The 12213-nt window shown below is 38.9% G+C and overlaps 1 long non-coding RNA gene across 1 annotated transcript in view; it reads right to left on the bottom strand.

The window, feature by feature from the left end:
* Window positions 1-5284: 5284 nt before the first annotated feature.
* LOC143493046 (uncharacterized) overlaps window positions 5285-12213 on the bottom strand; it is a 37119-nt gene continuing 30190 nt past the window's right edge. Inside the window, exons 2-4 of the long non-coding RNA XR_013125318.1 lie at window positions 7295-7343; window positions 6272-6351; window positions 5285-5652 (exon numbers count right to left, since the gene is read on the bottom strand). This is a non-coding gene — a long non-coding RNA (uncharacterized LOC143493046). The remainder of the gene's footprint in view (window positions 5653-6271; window positions 6352-7294; window positions 7344-12213) is intronic.

The raw sequence follows: 12213 nt of genomic DNA, 5'->3' as shown, positions 1-12213 counted from the left end.
CCCTAGTGGACGTGGATGGCATGGCATCCGAGCCAGCCCTGACACCAAAAAGAGCATAAACCAAGCAGAAGCAGAAAGAAATCCACAAGAAGAGAACAAGACAAACTGGGTCAAACCATGTAAAACAATCAGAATAAACACTCTGTATGCTTACAAAGATATGTGGGCAATACTTCGCAAAGAGTCTAGGGAACCTTCTAGTATATATAATGGCCTAGTGAAGAGAAACAGGTGATTATATTGAGGGGAGAAGGATCAACACAATAAGACAATGCAGAAAATTTTGGGAGTTGCTGTCTCCTTGGTTGAGTAGCATTACAGTTCAAAAGCTTATCAGACACGGGGTGGGTGAGTTAAAGAGTCTGATGAATGAATGCCCTTCTGTATTGCTCAGTCCTACAAGCTTAGCTGGATCAGTCTTTGTTAAAAAGTGATTTGCTGTTTGCTAAGCTAGAAATGGATGAAATAATAAGAAATATGTCAGAAATTCCACCGCTGTGAGTTCCTGAATTCCTTGGCTATGAAACATTTTGAGATTCAAGGTTCTCTGCTAGGTGGACACCAAGGAATTTGATGGTTGAAACTATTTCTGCAGATCACTGATGTTGAGTGGAGAGTGATAATAACTCTGTACTTTCCTAAAGTCAACTGCGATCTATTTTGTTTTGTGCACATTCAGGCACAGGTTGATGACTTTGCAGCAGTTCTTAACGTGCTGGACCTCCTCTGTTTTTGCGGACCCATCATCTCTGTTTATGAGACCCACAGTAGTGCCAGCAAACTTGATGATGTAGTTCCAGCGGTGCATTATTACCCATCCGTGGGCTGAGCTCACAGGGGGTCTCCGGGGCTCAGTGAATCTGTGCTGGACATGCTGACCCTGATTAACAATCACTGAGGTTTCCCAGTCAGGAAGTCCATTGTACACCTCAAGTATTAGCATGGGTGTGAATTTCTACAGTAGATAATATGGTCTAATGGCCTGCATTAAACAGTCACAAACTCTAGCAGTGGTGAGTTGTTCTTGGAAACAGCAGAGTTCTTGCACTACTCTGTGTTAATGGTACCACACAGACCCGCTCCTTGAGTCTTGAGATAGCTACATTTCTCTCAGCATGAGACAAAGCAAACTGACTCAGCTGGATGATGGTGTCAGGTATTCTGTAATTGAGCCACATTTCTGTGAAAACAAAAACACAGAAGTCTCTAAATTTGCTCTGGGTGGTGTGTTGGCGTAGCAATATTACTAGACTCTAGTGCAAATATACCATATACTCTTTGATTTAGAAATTGAGGAAAACATTAAGAGCTCAGCTACAATCATCTTTGTATGTTTTTAACTGGATTGCATGTTGTTTGGTTACAGAGAAGCCAAAGACCCTGTCATCCTTTTTTAATTCAAAAATATTATCTGAAAAGGGTGATCTTGATTGACACTTCATTTTACTGGTATTTGCTACCTGACAAAAGAGGTCTAACTTTATACTTCTATATTTTAGCCTCAGGTGCCAATCATGCACGGTATGTATCCATGATTCCCTCCCCATGTCGACCTGTCATTTAGCTTCTTTATATCTGCCACATGCTGTGAGGGTTGTGGGGAAGATAACAGATGAAGGCTTCATGTGAACACTGACTTTAGTCTCAGTTGTCAGTCCACAGGGATTTGCGTCTATGCCTCTCTGTAATATTGTATGTGACCTTCGTTTTTCCCTGCACCCTTGAGTGAGAAGCATAGACAGTTCCATTAATCTCCATCTCTACATGTCTATGGGTGTCTGAGTGTTGAAACTCAGGAGACTCAGGAAAAAGAGATCTCAAGAGACATTTATGGATCTCAAGAGAGCTCTTTTATTTTGATAATACTTTAAACATTTGAATATTAAAATGAAATGGTCCATGTGTTTTAAGTAATATGCAGGTTAGGGTAATTACTCATGATGAAGTCAGTCTGCTTCCTATGAAGAACACTAATTCATTGAACCTCTCATAGCCTCCAGGAAGATTGACAGTGAATCGTTGGTACCATTTATTGTTACAAAAATATTAAGAAAGATGATATTTTTAACTATGAAAAAAGCTGAGCATTTTTGTCCAACTAAGGAAGGTCAGTTCCTGTTGCTCATGAAACATCACATGTGCACATCAGACTGTGTCTGCTGAGAGGTTGAATTCCAGCTCAAGTAACTGGAAACTACTGGCAAAAGGAGATTTACATGTGTGTTTTCACATAGTAAATACTATTTTATATGAAGGTCACATATAAATTACCATTTAATATGACATTTATAAGATGTTATGAACCATTTCATACAAGTTCATGACATCTTACATAAATACTGGAACACTTTACATGTACATACGTAATATGAAATGCTATGTCATTTTATTCAGGAATTTGCACCCACACCAACTAAAGGAAAAATTCCCATAAATCCCAATAAATTCATTTTACCTCAACAGTAATTAAATTTTTGAAATTTTAATTAAAACTCTGCAAGAGTAATTTGGATCTTAATGAAGACTGAACCATACACAAACATGTTAGAGCCTACTGCCTGTATAATGCTTATCCTTCATTAATGTGAGTCTCGTAGGGATTTGCCCAGAGCACAGCCTCCACAGTAAACCCTCAACACCTCATACATTTTCTACCTCCACCTCCCTCCCCACTGTTCACATAGGGGTTCCTAAAACACATTTGTATCTTATTTCCTGGAAGCACCATTGGTTCGATCAGTTACATCATAATGATGTATAGAGAGAGAGAGAGAGAGAGAGAGAGAGAGAGAGATTGTACTTCATTTTATAATATTTATTTGTGACACAAATTTTTCATATCAGTGTGGTGATATGTAAACTGGAAGAGATCTGGTGAACAGAGTCTCTTAGTATTCCAGGATAATTGCTGTGTCACAGAGAAACAGCCTGTGAAGCAGGACACATTTGACATTTATTTGGCACTGGTATAAGATTACTGGACATGCTGAATGCAGGGACTTCTGCTTAGCTGTGGACATGCTAAGGCTGTCTGTGAGGACATTTGCTAGGCTTGTCAGAAGAGGGTCGTCCTCATTAGCTGTGGCGAGGGAGGTCAGGGAGCTTTTTAAGGCGTCGTTATCCTGGATTTCTAATTGTGTATCGGAATCACTCGGTGCATCCAGGAGGGAGTCGTGAACATTACAGGCACCTACTGCCATTTCATAGTCAATGATGATCTGAATGTCCAGGCACATACGTTGCATGACTCTGATGTCCAAGCATGTTCCATACATAGTTGTTCTCTTCTCTCTAATGGTGTGGCACCGTTTCAGCCTTTCTCTTCTAGTCATCGAATGTGGAGGCAGTGCCCCGTTTTCACCTCTACATGAACCTCTACAGTCAGCTGTAACACTTGGAGCAAGCTGGGTTGGATGCAAGATGCAGGAAAACCAGATTTTAATAAGAAACACTGATAGTAATACAAGGAAGACACAGATCACAAACCAGTACTAAACACTAGGGCAAATACACAGACAAGCAAGGCTAGGGTTAAGGATAAGGAGACACGGAGGCGGGGTTACAAATCAGAAGGCGGGGCAAACAGGCATGGAAGAACACTGACAGATGGAACAGGACAGAGACTTGACAGCTAGTGGTGGGGGCGGAGCCAGACATGACATCAACCATGACTTTGCAAAGAGACCCTTAGCAAAAAATAGTATACTTAAAGTTCATTTTATTAAGTATACTTTAGTATAAGTTTAAGTATAGCAAGCATATTTATACAGACCATATACTTTAAGTGGACTAGAAAGTATACAATTTTAATACTTTTTCGGACTAAATTGGAACATTTCTAGTAACAAAAAAAAAAGTATACACATAGTACACTTGAATAAACTTCTTTTTGCTAAGGGGATGCAAAAGGAAGACAGTAACCTCATCGATACTGATGTGGTCAGTAGTAGAGTCAGGGTTGCCAACTCTCACGCATTGAGTGTGAGACACACGCATTTGACCATCTTCACACGCTCTCACGCCACACATACGATTTCTCACGCCGAAAAAAAAAAATCTAGTTTATTTACCTCTGATCCATATCTATGATTCAATGAGTTACTAGTTCGCTCTGGCGCCAACCACTGGCGATCGATCGATCGATCACGATATAATAATTAATTTGTATCCATTTTACACCCCGCCCGGTGACAATTTACTGAGGAAGACCAGCAGCAAAAATTGTACTAAATTCACTCTCCATTTGTGTTAACCATGTCATAATTCATAAAGTACTAACAGTTAATGTACATAACATTGTCACTGTGCACACTAGACTAAGTTTAGATATTATTAATTCTACCCATACCCAAGCCCAAAATTTGTGTGCTGCTGTTGAGATCCTGTCATCCTAGTACTGTTATGATTCCTGTCTACTACCCCTCTTGTTTTGGTTTATATTTCCTGGTTTCCCTTTGTGTACTCTTATTTTGAAATTCATTGAGTCTGGTTTCAGTGTTTTTCTGTTCCCTCCTTCTTGTTTGTAGCCCTGCCTTTCATTAGTTTTCTCAGGTGTTTGTACTTGGTTTTCCTTGATTTCCCCTGTATTTAATCCCTGGTTTCTGTGTAGTCTGTACTGGTCATTATTGTTGTAACATCCCCGTGGTTCATAGTTCTGTCCAGAGGTTCTTGTATGTAAGTCTGTTCTTGTTGGTTTTGTTTAGTTTTATTAAATATGAATGACTCACTCCTGGATTTGACCCTTGCCTGTTTATATGACCCTGATTTTGGATTGCCCTTCAAAACACCTTGCTCTGGTCAGCATATGTGTCCACCTCATCACTTTCAGATACCACAAACGTTACATGTTTTGGCACTGTCCATCCCTGCAAAACTTTTGGTTTTAAATCCCCCCCCCCACACGCACACACACTCCATATGGATAAGAATCATCTTTTGATTCATTATTGTGGAACAAATTCAATGCACCCTGATCTTCTCTGACATGTGAAAGAACTTGACAGATATTTCCCACTTTTTTTAAAGCTCTGATTTACAAGCATTCTGGAATGGCTTTATCAAAAACCTCAAATTTACCATCATTCTGTAATTTCTTTTGTTTTGCTTTTTAATTAGAGCTCTAAATCCTCCCCCTCCCCCTTTAATTCAAGTGCTTGGTTTGTGTAGAAAAACAGGTTTTTTTTAGTAGTCACTCTTAAGAATATCAAATTAGACATTGTGTATTTAATTGATTCTTAATTTTTATTCAATTTATTTTTATTATAATTTTTATAGGGCAGTCATGGCCTAGCGGTTAGGGAACTGGTCTTATGACCGGAGGGTTGCAGGTTCGATCCCCAGGCCATGACTGAGGTGCCCCTGAGCAAGGCCCTTAACCCTCAATTGCTCACTTGTATAAAAATGTAAGTCGCTCTGGATAAGGGCGTCTGCCAAATTCCATAAATGTAAATATCTATTTTTTTCTTGTTAATTGCATTGGATTAGCGAGAGGTGTGTGAGGCAGCAAAGGTTCTTTATTCTCTGTAGCAACTCCCCAGCAGTGGATGCTGAAGGAAGTAGACCCGATACGAACTCCCGTGGTGCTGATGCAGCAGTGTGACGTCACCTGGCTCTCCCGTGCTGAGCAGGGAGCCATGCACTGCAGGCGAGGACCTATGGGGATCACATAGAAGGCCATGTAAACTAGGGCAGGTGCATGGGTTTAATTATCAGGTGATTTGAAGCAGGGCAGGTGTAGTGTCTGTGTGTGTGATGAGTGGGCATATCCATCCTCCTAGGTGCACCATGACCTAATTATTTTTAAAAGCAGGTATCTAACTAATATATATTATATACAGCCTTAAGGATCTCATAGTCAGAACAATCCAGGAATGTTCTTGTCATCTTACACTTAAACTTAATTGTAAGTTTTTAATTAATTAAACGTAATCTAGTCAATATCAGACCATCACATACTCATGGTCCAAATAATTTTCATTGCAGAGAAATCTCTATGATAAAAGCCTTTGTAACATGCAGATGATGGCCATGTGGGTGGGTTTAGAGAATACTGTGTATATATATCCTTGTAACGCCACATTCACACAGCGATAAGGATGCAGACACGCATACTGAGAAGAGTGAAATTTAATATGGGCAAATCCCCAGGCATCATCATTAAGGCAGTCCAGGATCAAATTAGCATGTTGTTCAGGTAGAGAGACACAATTTACATGGATTACAGGTTTTGACATAATTAAATACAAGTACCACAGCGATGAGAAACACTGACCTGCACAGCTGTGCGTTTAACAAAGACCAGCACTCAAACACAGGAAACCCAGGCCTGATAAGTAACTAATGTAGGGACACCTGAAATCAATAAGAAGAGGCGGGGCATCAGATGACAGGGGTGTGGCAAGAGGACCCATGGGAAAACCAAACATGAGCACATGGAAAAACAAAACAAAGGCATGACGACAGGAGGGAGGCAGAGCCAGATGGGATAGACATAACAATCCATTCAATCTTGTAGCCCTTTTCCTATTTTTATATGAATTGTTAATGTCAGAATTGTGAAAATTTTTGGTTTCCTGAATCCAAAATAATGCTAGGGCACTATTTCACACTTCAGTCCTGCTTCACTAAATCTTATTATGTCAGAACCCCAAAACTCTGGCAATCTTGCCCAAGTTATGCGACTCGGGTAATTTCCCATGGTAAATTTATAGCAGCCTTGGTGAGAATCGACATTAGAAAACACAATTCCTCCTCTCTGCACCGCTTGCCTTTGCCTTATATACAGATACACATACTGTAGCTCATGAATGCTTAAAGGATCCAAGATGCATTGCTTAGTTTATATTAATGAGACATAAACTGTGTTTGATTTAAATATATTTTAATGTGCAGGTAAGCAGACTACCCATCACTTTTTCAGATGCTTTTCACCTTTGTTTGGGTCTTTGTACTGCAACATATGTTACCGTACAATATCATTTACAACTCTTCTAGCATGAAATGGCATTACCTCAACATCACAAGTAAATTTAAAAAGCCCTATTTGCAAGACTGTAGTGATGTTGCAGTAAAATATATATGAAATTTAAGAAAAAAAGAGTACTAGATAGCAAATCTCTCTGTGTTCTATGCTAAACAAATCAGAGAAGCAATTTTCAATTTTTCGGTTTCATCGCTCTACCATACTCATACAGGATCTCTCTCTCTCTCTCTCTCTCTCTCTCTCTCTCTCTCTCTCTCTCTCTCACACACACACACACACACACACCTTTCCTCTACGTGAGTCATACTTTACCTTTTGATCTCTAATTTATGGAAGGTTTCCATTTTCCATAAAAGATTGCCTGGAGGTAGAATGAAAAGACATTCAAGTTGTCTTCTAACAAATTGTTCAGATTTCACCACTCCTCTGTTATTTTAAATAAATACTGGCATATTCATTTAGACACATTAATATTGTCAAATGAGATATAAAGGAACAAACCAGGTGACCATAAACATATATCTTGCTAAAGTAGATTAAGAGCAAATTCAGCTGTATTATCATGGTAATGAAAATGAGACAATTCCAATTTCCATGTTCTGAGAGAATCAGACAGAACTAATTCACCTCTCTGCAAATGTGCTAGAATCACCAAACCAACCTTAGCCACGTCTTTCACTTAGAGATGCATATGTAGTAAAATGTGTAGTCTAGTTCACAAGGACATTGCATATCTGTTTGCACTGACTGTTGCTATGGTAGCAATAAAGTGAGGATACCACTCATCTCTATTAAATAACTTGTAGATCTCAACATTATTCACTAGTGGAGGAAATAAGTAATCTAAACATAACCATTCCAGGAAATTCCAAATATTCTACAGGTTCTAACATCATTTGAACATACAAAAATTTGCTTGCACATATGAAATGTATATAATTTGGAATTATAGTAAAATATCTCATGTATAAAGGACTGTGTGGTCAAACATGGTCGGATGACTTCCAGTGTGACCAGCAGTCTGGGAGGATGCAGATTCAGAATTCACATGTCTCACTGCTCTCTCTGCTAGAGTGACTAGTGCAGTAATACAGGGGAGAGTCAGTGCATGCTCGCCAGTGACAACTGACCTTGAGGGAATAACTGCACAAAACAGCCAACTGCAGTAACAATAACAAAGCACCACTAATCATTTAAATTGATACTTTCATTGTATTACAGGCAGCACTGTATTCTGTGTGTTCTCCATACTCTTAGCTGAAGAATGTACTCCTAGGAGTTCTGTTCATTTTTCTGTATTTCTGATTGCTCAGTTACATCATCAGTTCCCAAAACAACAAGATGTCACTCATGGATGAACTGTCAAAACTGTTTGCATGCTTAGTTTGAAAAATTACTTGAAACTTGGAATTGTTAAATTCCTGTTAAATTTGCTTTTGAACCATCAAACCACCCTGAATCACATAGGTCATTTACTATACAGTGTACAAATTTAGCAGATTTAGCAAAGTGCAGGCATATTATACATCTCCATTAAGAAAATGTGTGAACCTTTATGACGTGCACATTTTTCCAGCATTTGTAAAAGGGCAGAGGCCACTGCATTAGTCACACTTGATGGTTTTGTCTGACAAGACCGTGAACCTCAAATTAATAATTTAATTTCAAAACCATTATGTGAAGTACAGAGCAAAAAAACAACATCATTTGTGTGACAGCCATGAAACTTACAACCCACACGTTGCAATTTGCTTACAATACAGTTTACTTAAAACTGCAATTTGCTTAAAGTGGTGCATCAGGTCATTGGTGCATCACAGCAGACCATTAAAAGAGGACATGGAAACATGGAAGATCAGAGACTTGAAGCACAGCTCTCTGGCTTTCTTGCTAAGAAAAGCTCACTTGTAGGAAAATCATAACATAACATAGCTGCATTTTTCTTTCACTTGTGCCACTGCATCACACACTTGCCCTTTACAGACCTTTCCATTAATGACCAAGGACTGTCGATTTCTTGGACGAACTGTCAAGACTGGAACCAGGTTGTCTTAAACCCCAGAACCAGCTGTGCTTGACGTCATGAAATACATTACATCAGAGCACATTTATTAATTCCACATCTTAATTAACCTTTATCAATTACACTGGAACGATCAAACATCACCAGCTACATCCTACGTTTGATACATTTAAATTAAGGTACAGTTTTAAAGTAACAGTTTTAAATGTTTTCTTGGTTTTGTTAATGTAATTTTAAAGAATACTAAGAATACCAATGTGTTGTAACATGGTAGATCTGGTAAGGCAGCCTCATAATGGCAAAGACTCCATGACCATTGTCTGTTCAGAAGCGGGGCAGAGTGAAGGCTGTCAGCATTGTAGTTTGCATGCCATTGAAGCACAACACACAACAGACGGTCTCCAGTAGGAAAGATAACACTCAGTACAAATCTGTTGGAAGCTGAACTCTTCATAGTCTCAATATCTGGACAGAGGGAGAGACACAGCACAGACCTTTTCCCCTGAGTGTGTTGTGGCCATTTGGGGGTTGATGTTTAATTAACTGTAATTTTGTAATTATCAACAAAATGCAGCAATGGAAGTGTAAATGACAATAGCTTTCATCCAGTTTATGAGAGGGTCTGTTGAAATAACAAAGGGACTACACAGAAGACTATGCAGAAGAATGGCTACTTATTCAAACAATATGGAAAAAACAGTGCAAGATAAAGTGACTGAAGACCTGTGCAACTTCCATTTTAAAAGTTAAATCAGAGCATGGCCTGCAGGAGGCATGTTCTCTTGAAGACCAGAAGTTGTTACAGGCCTACTGTCCGCTCTCCAGGGTGCTGAAACCAGTTTCCTGTTTTTTTTTGTTTTAGAATCATGCATTCAGGTCAGTGGGTGCCATATGGCAAGATACCCCTACCCCTTCATCTGGCCTAGAGAATACATAGCACCTGATGACACTCATCCCCCTGACCCATTGGCTTCTAAAGAGCCACTCTGGGAAGGAACTTGTTGTAAAAAGCCTGCTCTCTCTCTCACGTAGTCTCACAGTCTTACTCTCTCTCATAGTCTTACTCTCTCACTCTCTCTTTCACACAGTCAAACTCTCTCACTCCCTGTCTCTCTCTCTCTCATAGACAATGTCTCCATGACTGAGTCTACCGGAGTCTGCCAGGAGATTCCACTGCAAGAATGTAATTACAGACCAGTACTACAGAACCACGTTTTGCATGAAATGTTCTCTATTGGACACTAGCTCATTTTCTCCATATTCTGTGGTAACTTTGAAAGTTTCATTTGAAAATGAAACAGACTCTGAGAAACAAATATACCAATATAGTATGCTTGTTATGTCTGAAAAGAAAATACCCAACCCAGTGTATTTCCAGCAATCATAACTTGAAACAAGTTATTGAATCTTGTGGGTGATGAGCCTTGATTTAACATGAAAATAAACATCTGACATCCATAAAGATCCGACATTCAAGTCTCCAAATCAATAAGACTGAATTACTTTGTTCAGAAGTAACACCACACTGCAACCTCTCAGTTCTTACATTTACGGCAGTTAGCAGACGCTCTTATCCAGAGCGACTTACAAAAGTGCTAAGTGTTTAGTCAGAATATGCATCTCTATCTAGTATAAACAGGTTTAAGTCCAAACTACTCAAGCTCAAGCACTGCCATAAACATTTGCCAGTGCTGATACCTAGAAAGAAGACAACAAAATATAAGATTAGACACAGAGCAATACCTAGCAAGACTGAAATACCTACCTTTTGTTCTTCAAATAAAACATTTAATATTTAACTTAAGCTTCCAAGGAAAAGCATGATATTCCAGTTTATATACGTGCTATGTTGAATTAGATATTTAATCCATCCTGGGCCTTTGGAAGGACATTTGTTCAGGTTAAATCCCTGGAACAAGCATCCAACAGGCTCTGCAATAGCCTTTCTGACCGATAACTCCACACTGCAGAATGCACACTACAAGACCTTGTAATTACTATCTTTAAAAAACATGTACTTGGTTGTTAAAAGGCTAATGCATTGGAACCCTAATATACAAGCAAACCATGCAGTATAGTATCTGAAGGTAAATGTCAAAATAATCACATACTACACACAGGACAGTGAGTGTGGGTCATGCTCACTATTATTCATTCTAAACGAAGAGATTATATCTCAGTATAATCAAATGAACCTTTTTCCTCCAGCTTGTAGAGTAAAACCCTTCCTAGCAAGCCTTTCATCAAATTAACATTTTCAAGGCCAGAGACTATTATCACATATAAAGACATTAGTGAGTTTTTTTTCAACTGTCATTGTATTTGCCCTATCTAAATGTATTGTTATCTACAATCTCTGGTTAGTTCAGCCTGCCCTACTGTCAAGTGATGTCATCATAAGTGCAGGCAGCACGAGAAACCAAAAGGAAGTGAAAATGTTTTCAGGAGCGGGAGCTTAAGGGCTTATGTGTACATTCAGCTCACCTAACTTGGCCCTTAGTCAACAGGAAAGTCTCCATGACTACAGAACAAGAAGAATATCCGGATGCTATTGTATAATAAAAATAATAATACATTTCAATCTCAAGAAAATTCAAGGTGGTTTCTGTCCGAGTAATAAATAATGATCTGCAGAAAATAATCATCCTAATTCAAGTTTTAATTTAGAGTTGTAATAAAACACCAGAAGGCCAACGATAGATTCAAACCCAACAGTGGAAGAGGACCACCACATGGTGCACCTCTCTGAAGTCTGTAGGTCTCGTAACATCACTTACATCTAGTGCTACATGCACTGTTCTTGGAAGCAAAGACAAGCAGGGATTAAATGTTTCATAAACTTTTGTGTTCTGTATAACCATAAATGTAAAAAAATTATAAATCTAATGTGTACATACCATATTTCTTCACTTGCTATAAGTAGTCAAAAATTATGTGCTGTACTATTTTAATTTAGTTAGGGAATAAAAGTACTTTTACTAGTGTGTTCTTGTTTATCGCAGAACAAGAAAGCCTTTAGGCCATTAAGTCCCTGTTCTGGTTGGCGGGTCTGTGTGGGTTACCTCAGAGGCCTCTGGTTAACCTCCCAAACTCAAAAAGCAAGTTTAGGCAATTACTAGTGTTAATAAATGTTTTGTGTGTGCCAGTATGTTTAATAATGTTGTGTGTGTGAAGGATTGTGTATATGCATGCACTGTTCTGTGTTGAC

Source organism: Brachyhypopomus gauderio, chromosome 2, assembly GCF_052324685.1.
Source record: "Brachyhypopomus gauderio isolate BG-103 chromosome 2, BGAUD_0.2, whole genome shotgun sequence".
In the NCBI taxonomy this organism is placed as follows: domain Eukaryota; kingdom Metazoa; phylum Chordata; class Actinopteri; order Gymnotiformes; family Hypopomidae; genus Brachyhypopomus; species Brachyhypopomus gauderio.
Note: the sequence above shows the minus strand (reverse complement) of the source record. Positions and strands in the feature narration are given on the sequence as shown.